A 14,055-nucleotide genomic window follows, 5' to 3' on the forward strand; every position below is an offset into this window, starting at 1 on the left:
GGAGGAAGCAAGGAAGGAAGGATGTAGGAAGAGAGAGAAGGATCTTAACTGATTTCAAGATTATGACAATTGCTTCTGTTCGTGTGTTACCCTTCCTATAACATGTCTATCTGTCTGTCTGTCTGTCTGTCACTCCTCCATACATATATCTTTATCCCTCTCTCTCTCTCTCCCTCCCTCTCTCTCTCTCTCCCTCTCTCTCACGCGTCTGTCTTTTCTCCTCCACTGAAGCCTCTCGCTCTCACAAAGGTTTCGACAATGAGAACAAATAAGATTGATGTAGGGGTATGATTCTCTCTCTCTCTCTCTCTCTCTCTCTCTGATCGTATTTCTGCTTTTTTTTTTCTTCTTCCTTTATTCTTCCTTTTTTTCTTTTTCTTTCTTTTCTTCCTTTTTCTTTCTTTCTTTATTTGCTTGTTTTTTTCTTCCTTTCTTTCTTTCTCTTTTTCTTTCTTTTCTGTCATTCCTTATTTTCTTTTTTTTTTGTATTCCTTTTCTTCCTTTCTTTGTTTATTTGTATTTTCTTATTTCCATTCTCTCTCTCTCTCTCTCTCTCTCTCTCTCTCTCTCTCTCTCAGCCGACCAACAACCTCGGAGTGTTTTCTTAATCACTTTTTTACTTTTTTCTTTCTTTTTTTTATCTTTCCTTCAGTAATAGTTTCAGTGTTTTGGGCAAAGTCACGGAGGCTGATGTAATGCACTTAACACTCTCTCTCTCTCTCTCTCTCTCTCTCTCTCTCTCTCTCTAAGCAAATATATGTAACTGTCTAAATATCTACCTTCCTATCTATCAACCTATCTATCTATCAACCTATCTATTTTTTCGTGTTCCTCTTTCTAAATTTTCCATAACTTTCCTCTTTATAACTTCCTCATCAATCTCCTCTTTTAGCAAATATATGTAAGTATCTAAATATCTACCTTCTTATCTATCAATGAACCAATCTATTTTCCAGTGTTCCTCTTTTTAAATTCCCTTTTACTCTATATATGTAACTTTCTAAATACCTATCTTCGTATCTATCTGTCTATCTATCAACCTATCTATCTATCTATCAACCTATCCATTTTCAAGTTTTCCTCTTTTTAAATTCCCTATTACTCTATATATGTAACTTTCTAAATACCTATCTTCGTATCTATCTGTCTATCTATCAACCTATCTATCTATCTACCCATCTATCAGCCTTTCCATCAATCTACCTTCCCGTTTTCCTCTTTATCAATTCCTCATAACATTACATCCCGCCGTCAGGTTGGCCGAGTGGTCTAAGGCGCCAGACTTAAGTTCTGGTACTCGACAGAGTGCGTGGGTTCGAACCCCACACCTGACAAAATTAGTGTCTTGTTTTATGTCATGTTTATGGAGTTTTAATGAGCTATACATGTCCTTTATTAACTGTTTATCTATTTATTTTATTTATCTATCTATTTATCTATCTCCATTTTTGTTTCGTTTCTACTTATTTCATTTTTTTCTGTATGTCCTTTTTCGCTTTTTTTTGTGTTTCTTTTAATAAACTACAACCATATTTTCTGTCTCTCCGTCTATCTATCTATTCATTTATCTATCTCCATTTACGTTTATTTTTCACTTTTTGTTCCTTTTTTTATGTACATCCATTTTCGCTTCTTTTTTTTTAATTTACAACCATATTTTTTCCCTATTCGTCTATCAATTTTATCTATCTCCATTTACGTTTATTTCTCACTTTTTGCTCCTTTTTTTTATGTAAATCCATTTTTCGCTTTTTTTCGTTTTTTTTTTTAATTAACTACAAGCATATTTTTTCCCTATTCGTCGATCTATCAATTTTATCTATCTCCATTTACGTTTATTTTTCATTTTTTGGTTTCTTCGTTTTTTTTTCTGTACATCCATTTTCGTTTTTTTTTTTTTAATTAACTTCAACCATATTTTTCCCCTATTCGTCTATCTATCAATTCATTTCTCTATCTCCATTTACGTTTATTTTTCATTTTTGGGTTCCTTCATTTTTTCTGTACATTCTTTTCTACTTTATTTTATTGGTGTCTAGTTTTGCGATTCATTTATCCATCTATAATTAACTCTACCCATGTTATCTTTCCTATCTGCATATTTCTATTCATTTTTCTACCTCAATTTCTGTTCATTTTTTCATTTATCTTTGTTTCATTATATTCTGGACATTCTTTTACACTTTTTTTTTATTGGTGTTTATTTTTGTGCCACGTTTTTGCATCTTAATTAAACTACACCTACATTATCTCCCTTATCTTACCATGTATTAATTTATCGATCTTAGTTTCTGTATATTTTCCATTTTTTATTTCTCCTTTTTTTTTCCGTGCAAACATTTTCACTTCCACGTTGGTGTCGATGTTTCTGTCTCTGCTCTCCTCCTCCCTGGTCGATCATGTATACGTCTTTAATCTCTCTCTCTCTCTCTCTCTCTCTCTCTCTCTCTCTCTCTCTCTCTCTCTCTCTCTCTCTCTCTCTCTCTCTCTCTCTCTCTCTCTCTCTCTCTCTCATACTGAATACAAATGAAAGGAAGAAAAGACAGACAGACAAGAACACAAATGAACTTAGAACACAGAAATACACAAAAAATCTCTCTCTCTCTCTCTCTCTCTCTCTCTCTCTCTCTCTCTCTCTCTCTCTCTCTCTCTCTCTCTCTCTCTCTCTCTCTCTCTTAATAAACAACCCATGTTTTCTTTACATATGTCTATCTACTTAATCATTTATCTATCTCCAATTCTGTTTCTTTTTCACATACCTTTCCTTCTTCTATATATTATTCTTTAAATATTCCGATACTTTTGACTAACTAGGATTTTTTCACAACAGAAGCGAGAAGGAAGATCTTGTTCTATAATCTATTTGTTTATAATTATCTATGTTTTGTTTTTCAATTTCGATGCTTTTGATAAACGGGGATATTTTCTTAACCAGAGGGCAAAAGAAGAAAACGGAAACAGAGACACGGAAAAAGAGCTATAAATGTCTATCACTTTCTTCACGAGACCTATAAGTGAAGTTAAAAAGGTTTTGGTGGTAAGAGAGTCATAAGAACATCAGAAGAATGAGGGTTGGACACGTAGGTAGCAATCGGTTTGAGTTGGATAAAGAGTGGAACAAACTTGGCAGTCATGTTGAAGGTGCCCAGACTACTGATAGACTTATGAAGAGGTTAGATAAATTCATGGATGGTGAGGTAAGGTGGGGTCAGGTTCACAGGAGCTGCCTTGTATAGACCCACCGGCCTCTTGCAGACTTCTTACATTCCTAAGTTCTTAACCCCTTGACTGCGGATTTCCTCCAAGAAGACATCACCAAGCTACAGAAGTGGAACAAAAAGTGGCTGCTATAATTCAATGAAGAAAAATGTAAAGTCCTGCATCTTGGGAGGGGATATCCAGCACACTAATACCACATGGGAAACACTCCACTATCCACCACAGAGGCAGAGAAAGACCTGGGACTATATGTGACCAGGCTACCAGTGAAGGGATATCCAGCACAACAATACCACATGGAAAACACTCCACTATCCACCACAGAGGAAGAGAAAGACCAGGGAATATATGTGACCAGGCTACCAGTGAAGGGATACCCAGCACAACAATACCACATGGGAAACACTCCACTATCCACCACAGAGGCAGAGAAAGACCAGGGAATATATGTGACCAGGCTACCAGTGAAGGGATATCCAGCACACCAATACCACATGGGAAACACTCCACTATCCACCACAGAGGCAGAGAAAGACCTGGGACTGTATGTGACCTGGCTACCAGTGAAGGGATATCCAGCACACCAATACCACATGGGAAACACTCCACTATCCACCACAGAGGCAGAGAAAGACCTGGGACTATATGTGACCAGGCTACCAGTGAAGGGATATCCAGCACACCAATACCACATGGGAAACACTCCACTATCCACCACAGAGGCAGAGAAAGACCAGGGAATATATGTGACCAGGCTACCAGTGAAGGGATATCCAGCACACTAATACCACATGGGAAACACGCCACTATCCACCACAGAGGTAGAGAAAGACCTGGGACTATATGTGACCAGGCTACCAGTGAAGGGATATCCAGCACAACAATACCACATGGGAAACACTCCACTATCCACCACAGAGGCAGAGAAAGACCTGGGACTATATGTGACCAGGCTACCAGTGAAGGGATATCCAGCACAACAATACCACATGGGAAACACTCCACTATCCACCACAGAGGCAGAGAAAGACCTGGGACTGTATGTGACCTGGCTACCAGTGAAGGGATATCCAGCACACTAATACCACATGGGAAACACTCCGCTATCCACCACAGAGGAAGAGAAAGACCAGGGAATATATGTGACCAGGCTACCAGTGAAGGGATATCCAGCACACTAATACCACATGGGAAACACTCCGCTATCCACCACGGAGGCAGAGAAAGACCTGGGACTATATGTGACCAGGCTACCAGTGAAGGGATATCCAGCACAACAATACCACATGGGAAACACTCCACTATCCACCACAGAGGCAGAGAAAGACCTGGGACTATATGTGACCAGGCTACCAGTGAAGGGATATCCAGCACACTAATACCACATGGGAAACACTCCGCTATCCACCACGGAGGCAGAGAAAGACCTGGGACTGTATGTGACCTGGCTACCAGTGAAGGGATATCCAGCACAACAATACCACATGGGAAACACTCCACTATCCACCACAGAGGCAGAGAAAGACCTGGGACTATATGTGACCAGGCTACAAGCGAAGGCGAAATCCGTGACAGCGTTCAGGATAGTGCCAAGGACGCAGCAGTAAAGTCATGGCTTCTGGTCACACGCGGCCAAGACAAATCACCTCTTTGGGCCGCGGTGCTTCTTGGTGAGCCCCGCGATGGAGACGAATGAGGCTTTGATTCTCCTAACGCCCCGCCATGCCCCGCTCAGCCCCGCCCCGTGAAGCTTTAGCGGCACTATATAACCCCCCACCACCCCACCCCCACCCCACCGACGACTTGTATATGTAGAGGTCAGGGAGAGGGAATGTAGAGGTTAGTGAAGACGATGATGCATGCTTGGTTATGGTGTGAATGTCCTTCGCTATGCTATGCTATGCCACCTTCTGCTATGCTAGGCTATGTTTCTGTCCTAAGCTATGTACGCCACGCTAATTCATATATCTACACTATATGGCACTACTCTTTACTAATGTCCTAATCCTCTATTCTTCTCTAACTTGCTTACACTGCGCTACACAACAATATACTTGGCTATGCTAATGTAATGTTCTCCGATAAACTACTCTACGCTACGTTATTCCGATGTCTCTTCCTCTACACTTCTCTACACTAACCTATAGTAAACTCCACTATCTATCCCTGCTCTATACTTTATCTACACTACTCTACACTTGGCTATACTAATGTCCTGTACACTTCTCTACAGTTTTCGTTCTATAGAATCTTCCCAAGCACCTTTCAAAAGAAATCCAGTCATACATCACGGCAGCAACTATAAATTAAATTCGACCGCGTACTAACGGGCTGGGGTCGTCCACGGGGCCCCTCAAGAAATCTTACCTTAAAACAATAACAAAGCAGAAAAACAATCACTATCAAACCAAAATCAACTTAAAACACACAAAAAACAGGACAGCATCTTCTACAGCATCCCTGTATACCCACCTCGAGATGACATGATCCATACTCTCTCTCTCTCTCTCTCTCTCTCTCTCTCCTCTCCTCTCCTCTCCTCTCCTCTCCTCTCCTCTCCTCTCCTCTCCTCTCCTCTCCTCTCCTATCGTTCTATGTATTCAATTATCTATCTCAATTTCTGTTTCTTTTCCATTTATCTTTCATTCTTTTTTTCTTGCTAAATCACAACTGACATAGGAGACTTACATCCTCTATCTTTCTTTTTTTCTTTCTTTTCTTGCTTCCTTTACTGCAAAAAAAAAAAAAAAAAAAATATAAAGTCGTGAAGGATTAGGAGGACACATTAGCCCCTAAATTCCTCTCTCTCTCCCTTCTTTCTCTCCTCTGATCCATGGCGGGGATTCGAACCCAGGTACAAAGGGTTGACAAACTGCCACAACCCCGGGGCTGCCATGACTCACGTGATTATACCGTTCCCCCGTGGCCGCTTGTTTACTAGGCCCCGGGGGAGGATTAACGGGGGAAGCCTGGATGTGTGTATGTGTGTGTGTGTGTGTGTGTGTGTGTGTGTGTGTGTGTGTGTGTGTGTGTGTGTGTGTGTGTGTGTGTGTGTGTGTGTGTGTGTGTGTGTGTGTGTGTATGTATATGTATGTATGTATGTATGTATGTTTTTTTTAATGTATGTTTTTTTTGTATGTATTTTTGTTTTTTTCTTTGTTTCTGTCTATCCATCTATCTCTATCACTGTTTTTTTTTTCTTTTTCTCTACCTATCTATCAGTTTTTCTAATTCTAACTATCTATATCCATCGGTTTTTCTATCTATTTATCTGTCTATTAATTTATCTATCTATCTCTATCCATCAGTTTCTCTATCTCTATTTCAGTTTTTTTCTATCTTTATCTATATCTACCAGTTTTTCTATCTTCATCTATCTCAATCTATCAGTTTTTCTATCTATTTATCTGTATCAATTTCTATATCTATCTATCTCTATCCATCAGTTTCTCTCTCTATTTCAGTTTTTTCTATCTTTATCTATATCTACCTGTTTTTCTATCTTCATCCATCTCAATCTATCAGTTTTTGTATCTATTTATCTGTCTATCGATTTCTCTATCTATCTCTATCCATCAGTTTCCATCTCTATCAGTTTTTTCTATCTTTATCTATATCTACCAGTTTTTCTATCTTCATCCATCTCAATCTATCAGTTTTTGTATCTATTTATCTGTCTATCAATTTCTATATCTATCTCTATCCATCAGTTTCTCTATCTCTTCAGTTTTTTTCTATCTTCATCTATCTATATCTATCAGTCTTTCTATCTTTATCTATCTCAATCCATCAGTTATCCTTCTTTTTCCTTACTCAACTATCCTTCATCTAAGTCAAGTAAGCCCAAGGTTGTAAATGACGCCAATGAACACCTAACTCCAGCTTCTGTGACGACAACCCAAAACAAGACAGTTACCCTTAATTTCCGCGAGAGACAACAGTAACCTAACCTGTCCTTCTTGTCTAACTCATTCTCTTATACAGCTTCAAGAAATGCTCATATGAGGTTGTCGTTTTGAGGTTGTGGTTTGAGGATTAAGATCTGATACGCTTTCTGACTGGGGTTTGAACAGATGAACTCTATATCCTTCCTTCTTGTCTAGCTCATTCTCTTATACAGCTTCTAGGAATGCTCATATGAGGTTGTCGTTTTGAGGTTGTGGTTTGAGGATTAAGATCTGATACACTTTCTGACTGGGATTCGAGCAGCTAAACTCTAAATCCTTCCTTTTTGTCTAACTTTTTTCTCTGTACAGTGTTTCAGAATGGTCGAGTAAGGTCACTGTTTTGGGGTTATGGATTTAAGTTTTTAAGATCTGATCCCTTTCTGACTTGGATTCAAACCGCCTCGCCCTGAATCCTTCCTCCTTGTCTAACTTCTTACTCTGACACAGCTTCTAAGAATGTTCATATAGAGTTGGTGTTTTGAGATTTTGGTTTGAGTTATTTTTAGGATCTGATGCCCTTCTGACTGGGATTCGAACCACCATGCTCTGAATACTTCCTTTATATCGAACTTTTTTCTTTGTAGTGTTTCAGAATGGTCGAATATTCCAAGAAGCTAAAACAGTTGTCAGTTTATGATCTAGGAAGTTCTTTTGTTTCTTGAATTGTCACGTCCAAAAAGAAAAAAATTAATCTATACTTTATCTGATCACCTTAAAGAACAGTCTACATACCCTTCTGATCTCCTATTCCAGAAAGACAAAATAGTTGAGTCAGTCTATGATCTAGGAAGTTCTTTTGCATCTTAATTACAATGTCCAAGGAAAATGAATCTATACTTAATCTGTACACTTTAAAGATCAGTCTATATATCCTTCCGATCTCATATTCCAAGAAGCCAAAATATTTAAGTCAGTTTACGATCTAGGAAGTTCTTTTGTTTCTTAATTCTCATGTTCTAGAGAAGTGAATCTATATTTTATCTGTACACTTTAAAGATCAGTCTACATACCCTTCCGATCTCATATTCCAAGAAGCCAAAATAGTTATGTCAGTTTACGATCTAGGAAGTTCTTTTGCATCTTAATTACAATGTCCAAGGAAAATGAATCTATACTTTATCTGTACAGTTTAAAGATCAGTCTACATACCCTTCCGATCTCATATCCCAAGAAGCCAAAATATTTAAGTCAGTTTACGATCTAGGAAGTTCTTTTGTTTCTTAATTGTCATGTTCAAGGGAAGTGAATCTATATTTGTACACCTTAAGAAAGAGTGTGCATGCCTTCAGTCTCTCCTACCAGCACGACAAACTAACAAGGCGAGTTTATGACGTGGGAATTGCTTTGTGTTTTAATTAAGTCTTCATGCTTCTTAAGGAGATGTGTTGGCAGTCTTTTCCTCCTTGCCTCACTAATTTGTAAGACCCTAAGCCTGCCTGACTGTCTGTCTGTCTGTCTGTCTCTCTCCTATTTATCTATCAATATCTATCACTTTTTCTTTCTTTCTTTTTCTTTTCTGTATATCTATCTATGTCACTTTCTTTTATTTATTTCGTCTCTCTCTCCATCTATCTATCTCTATCTATCTATATCCATCACTACTATTTTCTTTTTACTTTCTTTCTTTCGTTTTTTTGTCTCTATCCAATCATTTATATCATTGTTTTCTCTCTCTCTCTCTCTCTCTCTCTCTCTCTCTCTCTCTCTCTCTCTCTCTCTCTCTCTCTCTCTCTCTCTCTCTCTCTCTCTCTCTCCAGGTCCTTCAAGTTGGAACAAAAAATAAGAAGTTCGATTACGAAATGCGCGGCGTTAAACTCACAAGCGTTCAATGCGTTAAGGACCTGGGGGTCAAAATCGCGTCAAACCTCAAATTCTCACATCAATGCATCGATGCAGCAAATAAAGCGAACAGAATGTTGGGCTTCATTAAAAGAAACTTTTTATTCAAGAATAAAGATGTAATACTTCCGCTCTACAATAGTTTAGCCAGACCCCACTTGGAATATGCGGTACAGTTTTGGTCTCCCCACCATGCAAAGGACATTGCTAAACTAGAAGGTGTTCAACGTCGAGCAATAAAAATGATCCCTTCCTTGCGCAACAAATCCTACGAAGAAAGGCTTTCCACCCTTAACATGTTCTCTCTTGAGAAACGTCGCCTCCGAGGAAAACTGATCGAATGTTTTAAAATACTTAATGGTTTCACGAATGTAGACAGAACAAAATTGTTTATGATCGATGACACTTTGCGAACGAGGAACAATGCCACAAAACTCAAATGTAGACAAGTAAATTCAGACTGCACCAAATTTTTCTTCACCAACGTTGTAGTGCGAGAATGGAATAAGCTCCCACCATCAGTGGTCCAGTGTAACACGATTGGCTCCTTTAAAAACAAGCTCGACCGTCACTTCCTAGAACTTAATATCAAATAGAGTAGAAAAGCAACGTTTTGGAGCCATCTGATTAATGTAAAATCACTTAGGTTAAGGACAGACCACCTAGTCTGGACCATGGGGTCTGTGTGGTCTGATTTTCTATGTAATTCTCTCTCTCTCTCTCTCTCTCTCTCTCTCTCTCTCTCTCTCTCTCTCTCTCTCTCTCTCTCTCTCTCTCTCTCTCTCTCTCTCTCTCTCTCTCTCTCTCTCTCTCTCTCTCTTCCCCTCTAACTCATAAAAACTACGCACTAATCTATTTAGGTATTCGTAACAATCCACATCAGCAATTTCCTGCACCCCTTCTAAGGCACCGGCTGAGTCTTGCAACACTGATCTAACCTTTTTTAACCTGATGAATATTTAGAGGCGGAGAGAACGATTACAAAACGATTAAGTGGGGATAATTTTTCGAACCGCCGGTAACTTTTATAGGAAAATCGAGAGGCTAAAAAATATGGGAGAGGAATTATTAGTTTTGGATGAGTTTGGCCTTGAGGAGAGGGAGGGGAAACTATGTAAAATTTCGACCACAAACAAATAATAAGTAAATAATAAAAATAAGTAAGCCACACTGCTGACCACGACCTGTTCTTCTTGTTCTTCTTTTCCTGTTGCAGTTGTTGTTGCTATTGTTGTTGTTGTTTTATTATTTTTTATTTCTTTTCCTCGTTTTATTTCTTATTTTTCTTATTCTCCTCTTTGTCTTTTTTCGTTTTCTCTTTCTCCTCCTTTCTTTTCTCCTTCTCCAACTATCTAACTATCTCTCTCTCCCTCCTTCTATCTATCTATCTGGCTATCTATCTATCTATCTCTTTTCCTATATAAACTTGATACATTGATAACATAATAAAGAAAAGATGCTACAGTGCTCTCTCTCTCTCTCTCTCTCTCTCTCTCTCTCTCTCTCTCTCTCTCTCTCTCTCTCTCTCTCTCAGAAGAAGAAGAAGAAGAAGAAGAAGAAGAAGAAGAAGAAGCAGAAGATGAAGAAAAAGAAGAAAAAAAATAATAATAATAATAATAATAATAATAATAATAATAATAATAATAATAATAATAATAATAATAATAATAATAATAATAATAATAAAAATAATAATAATAATGATAAGAAGAAGAAGAAGAAGAAGAAGAAGACGAAGCAGAACAAGAAAAGAAAAAGAAAAACAAAAACAAAAACAAAAAAGAAAAGAAGAAGAAAAAGAAGAAATAAAAGAAGTAAAAGAAGAAAAAAAAAAAAACGAAAAAGAAGAAGAAGAAGAAGAAGAATCAAACCCCTGCCTAACCTTCCCAGTAGCATGCATAACTTCTGAGAGAAAACACTCGCGTCAACTTAAGAGTCCACCTCACGTATTCAACTTCGACTTAATATTGTTGAAGGAGTTTAGGAAGGCAAATCAGGTTAGGATTATATATCTGCTAGATGCGTATGTTTTTTAGAAGAGAGAGAGAGAGAGAGAGAGAGATAATACACTATACAATAAATTCACTACACTAACATATCTTGAAACAACAACAACAAAAACACCATCGTCACCACCACCACCACCACCACCACCAACAACAACAACAACAACAGCTATACCCTTTTTACACAACACACAGAGCAACAAACAAACAAACAAACAGGGTGAAGGGAAGGTAACAAGGGTGATTAAAAGGGGTGATTAGCATATCAAGGGGGGGTGGAGGGAGGGGGGAGGTAGGGGGAGGGGGGGGGGGGGGGAGGGCCGACGAGGCGACACTTCCAGAGATATGAACGACAGGACAATGAGAACAAGGCGACGACCTGTTCTTCTTGTTCTTCTTTTCCTGTTGTTGTTGTTGTTGTTGTTGTTGTTTATTTTTATTCTTTCATCTTTCTTTTCTTCGTTTATTTCTTATTTTTTTCTTATTCTCCTCTTTTTTTTCTTTCTCGTTCTCGTTTTCTCCTTTTTCTCATATTCCTCCTTCTTCCTCTCCTCTTCTTCTTCTTTTCTTTTCTTTCTTTTCCTCTTCCTCCTTTTTCTTCTATTCCTTCTTCTTCTTCTTATGCTACTCTTCTTCTTCTCTTCCTCCTCCTCCTCCTTTTTCTTCTCCTATTCCTTCTTCTTCTTCTCCTACTTCTCCTCTTCTCTCTTTTTCATCCTCTTCCTCTTGCTCATCTCTTATCCTTCTCCTTTTTTCCTTCTCCTCCTCCTCTTCCTCCTCCTCCTTCTCCCTTATTTCCTTGTTATCTTCTTCCTTCTTCGTCTCTTATCAGCATCATTCTCTCCCCTTCATCTTCTACTCCCCACATCACACTACCCCTCCTCCCTTCTCCCCTTCACTTCACTCCCCTTCTCCCCTATCATCTCTATCTCTCCCCTATACCTCTGTCTCCCCAACCTTACCCTCACATGTCTCTCCCCTTTGATAGGTAGATGGGTAGATAATGGTGTAAAGAGACGGGAGACAGACGTAGAAGGAGAGATAGAGAGATAGAGATATAATAGTTAATGGGGTTTTTATTCTTGTACCCTTTATCTTCTTTTTCCTATCTTCTTTTTTGTCCTATCTTCTTTTTTCTTCCTTTCTTCTTCGTTTTTTTTTTCTTCGTGTTGCTATTGTTTGAACTCACGCCCTTCATCTTCTTTTTCCTATCTTCTTTTTGTCCTATCTTCTTTTTTCTTCCTTCCTTCTTTTTTTTATTAATTTTGTTGTTTTGTGTTCGTGTTGTTCATCTTTTTTCTATATTCTGTCTTTCTATCTTCTATCTTCTTTTCTCCTATCTTCTTTTTTTCTTATCTTTTGTCGTTATTATTATGTTTTTGTTCCTAGTTTCATCTCTCACCCTTCTACTTCTTCCTCTTCCTATCTTCTGTTCTTGCTTCTTATCCTCTATCTTCTTTTTTTCTTTCCTTTCTTCTTTTTTCCTATCTTTTGTGTTGTTGTTTTGTTTGTCTTGTTTCTGTTTCATCTCACACCCTTCTTCTTTTTGCTCTTCCTATCTTCTATCTTGTTTTTTTTCTTTGCTATCTTCTTTTTTCCTATCTTTTACAATGTTTTTTTGTTTTGTTTCTGTTGCTATTCTTTCATCTCACCCCTTCATCATTTTCCTATCTTTTGTAACGTTTTTTTTTTTTTTTTTTTTTTTGGTCTGTGTTGCTATTCCGTCTCACACCCTTCATCTTCTTTTCCTATCTTCTTTTCTTCTTAATTTCTATCTTCTATTTTCTTTATGTTCTTCCTATTTTCTTTTCTTCCTATCCTTTATCTTCCATCTTCTTTCTTTCAACTTCCCTCTTATCTATCCTCCAAACCTCTCTCTCTCTCTCTCTCTCTCTCTCTCTCTCTCTCTCTCTCTCTCTCTCTCTCTCTCTCTCTCTCTCTCTCTCTCTCTCTCTCTCTCTCTCTCTCACTAATTACACACCTTCACCTGTGTATTGTTCCCCTGAGATTTAATTAGTACTTCCCTCCCTCCATTCCTCCCTCCCTCCCTCCCTCCCCCTCAACAGGTAACCAGGTGAACACGGGCGTACCTGACCCACTAATTAACTCAGGTGATATTCTAGCCTCTATAACACCTGGGAAGCGAAAAAGGGGGGAGGGGAGAGAGAGAGAGAGAGAGAGAGTAGATAAAAATAATATGATATTGAAAGAAAACGAGTATAAACAGAAAACGAATATAAAATACCCAACAAAGGAAGACAGAAAACTTAAAAAAGGAAAGGAAGAACTTAAAGAAAATAAGAAACAAAGGAAAGGAAGGAAGAAGAAAACTAGAAAGCCGGAAAGGAAGGAAGAAGAAGGAAAAGAAAGGAAAAAGAAAACCAGAAAGGCGGAAAGGAAGGAAGAAGAAAAAGAAGGAAAGGAAGAAAAAATACAAATGAATGAGTGTATGGATGAACGAAAGAAATACAATCTAAAGAAAAGAAAAAAAATAATGATAAATAATGAATAAAACAAAAGAAAAACAGAAAATATACAGAAAGAATGAATAATGAATAAGAAGAAAGAGAAGATGGACGAAAGATAAGGAAACCAAACAAAGAAGGGGAAAAAAAAGGAAAGACGAAAAAAAATGTAAAAGACAAAAAAGTAGCAAATAAAGAAAAGAGGGAAAGAAAAGAAAAATAATAATAGAAAAAGTACATTAAAAAGAAAGAAAAAAACTAAGGAAACAAAACGAGAGGAAAAAATAAGGAAAGACGAAAGAAAAATAATTATAAAAATGAATGAAGGAAAGGAAGCCAAAATACCAAATAAAGAGAAAGTTTGAATAAGAAAAAAATTATGAGGACTTTTATGAACTCACTAATGGTTCCTAATTCCACCAATAGTAACACTTGATTTAGAATGGTTCAACACAAGGCGGATTATATAAAAGAGAAAACAGATTAATACATAGTTAAGGACACCGAATCCTGAAATTTACCTTTTTTTTTTTTGTCTACCAACCCGAAAGGAAGGATGAACAGCTGGATGGCCTGCAC

General features: G+C 37.8%; 1 non-coding gene across 1 annotated transcript; it reads left to right on the plus strand.

Annotated features, from left to right (window-relative positions):
• Nucleotides 1-1,250: 1,250 nt before the first annotated feature.
• Trnal-uaa (transfer RNA leucine (anticodon UAA)) lies at nt 1,251-1,334 on the plus strand. The gene has a single exon. It is a non-coding gene; the product is annotated as a tRNA-Leu (tRNA).
• Nucleotides 1,335-14,055: the final 12,721 nt, after the last annotated feature.

This window comes from Eriocheir sinensis, chromosome 20, assembly GCF_024679095.1.
Source record: "Eriocheir sinensis breed Jianghai 21 chromosome 20, ASM2467909v1, whole genome shotgun sequence".
NCBI lineage: Eukaryota > Metazoa > Arthropoda > Malacostraca > Decapoda > Varunidae > Eriocheir > Eriocheir sinensis.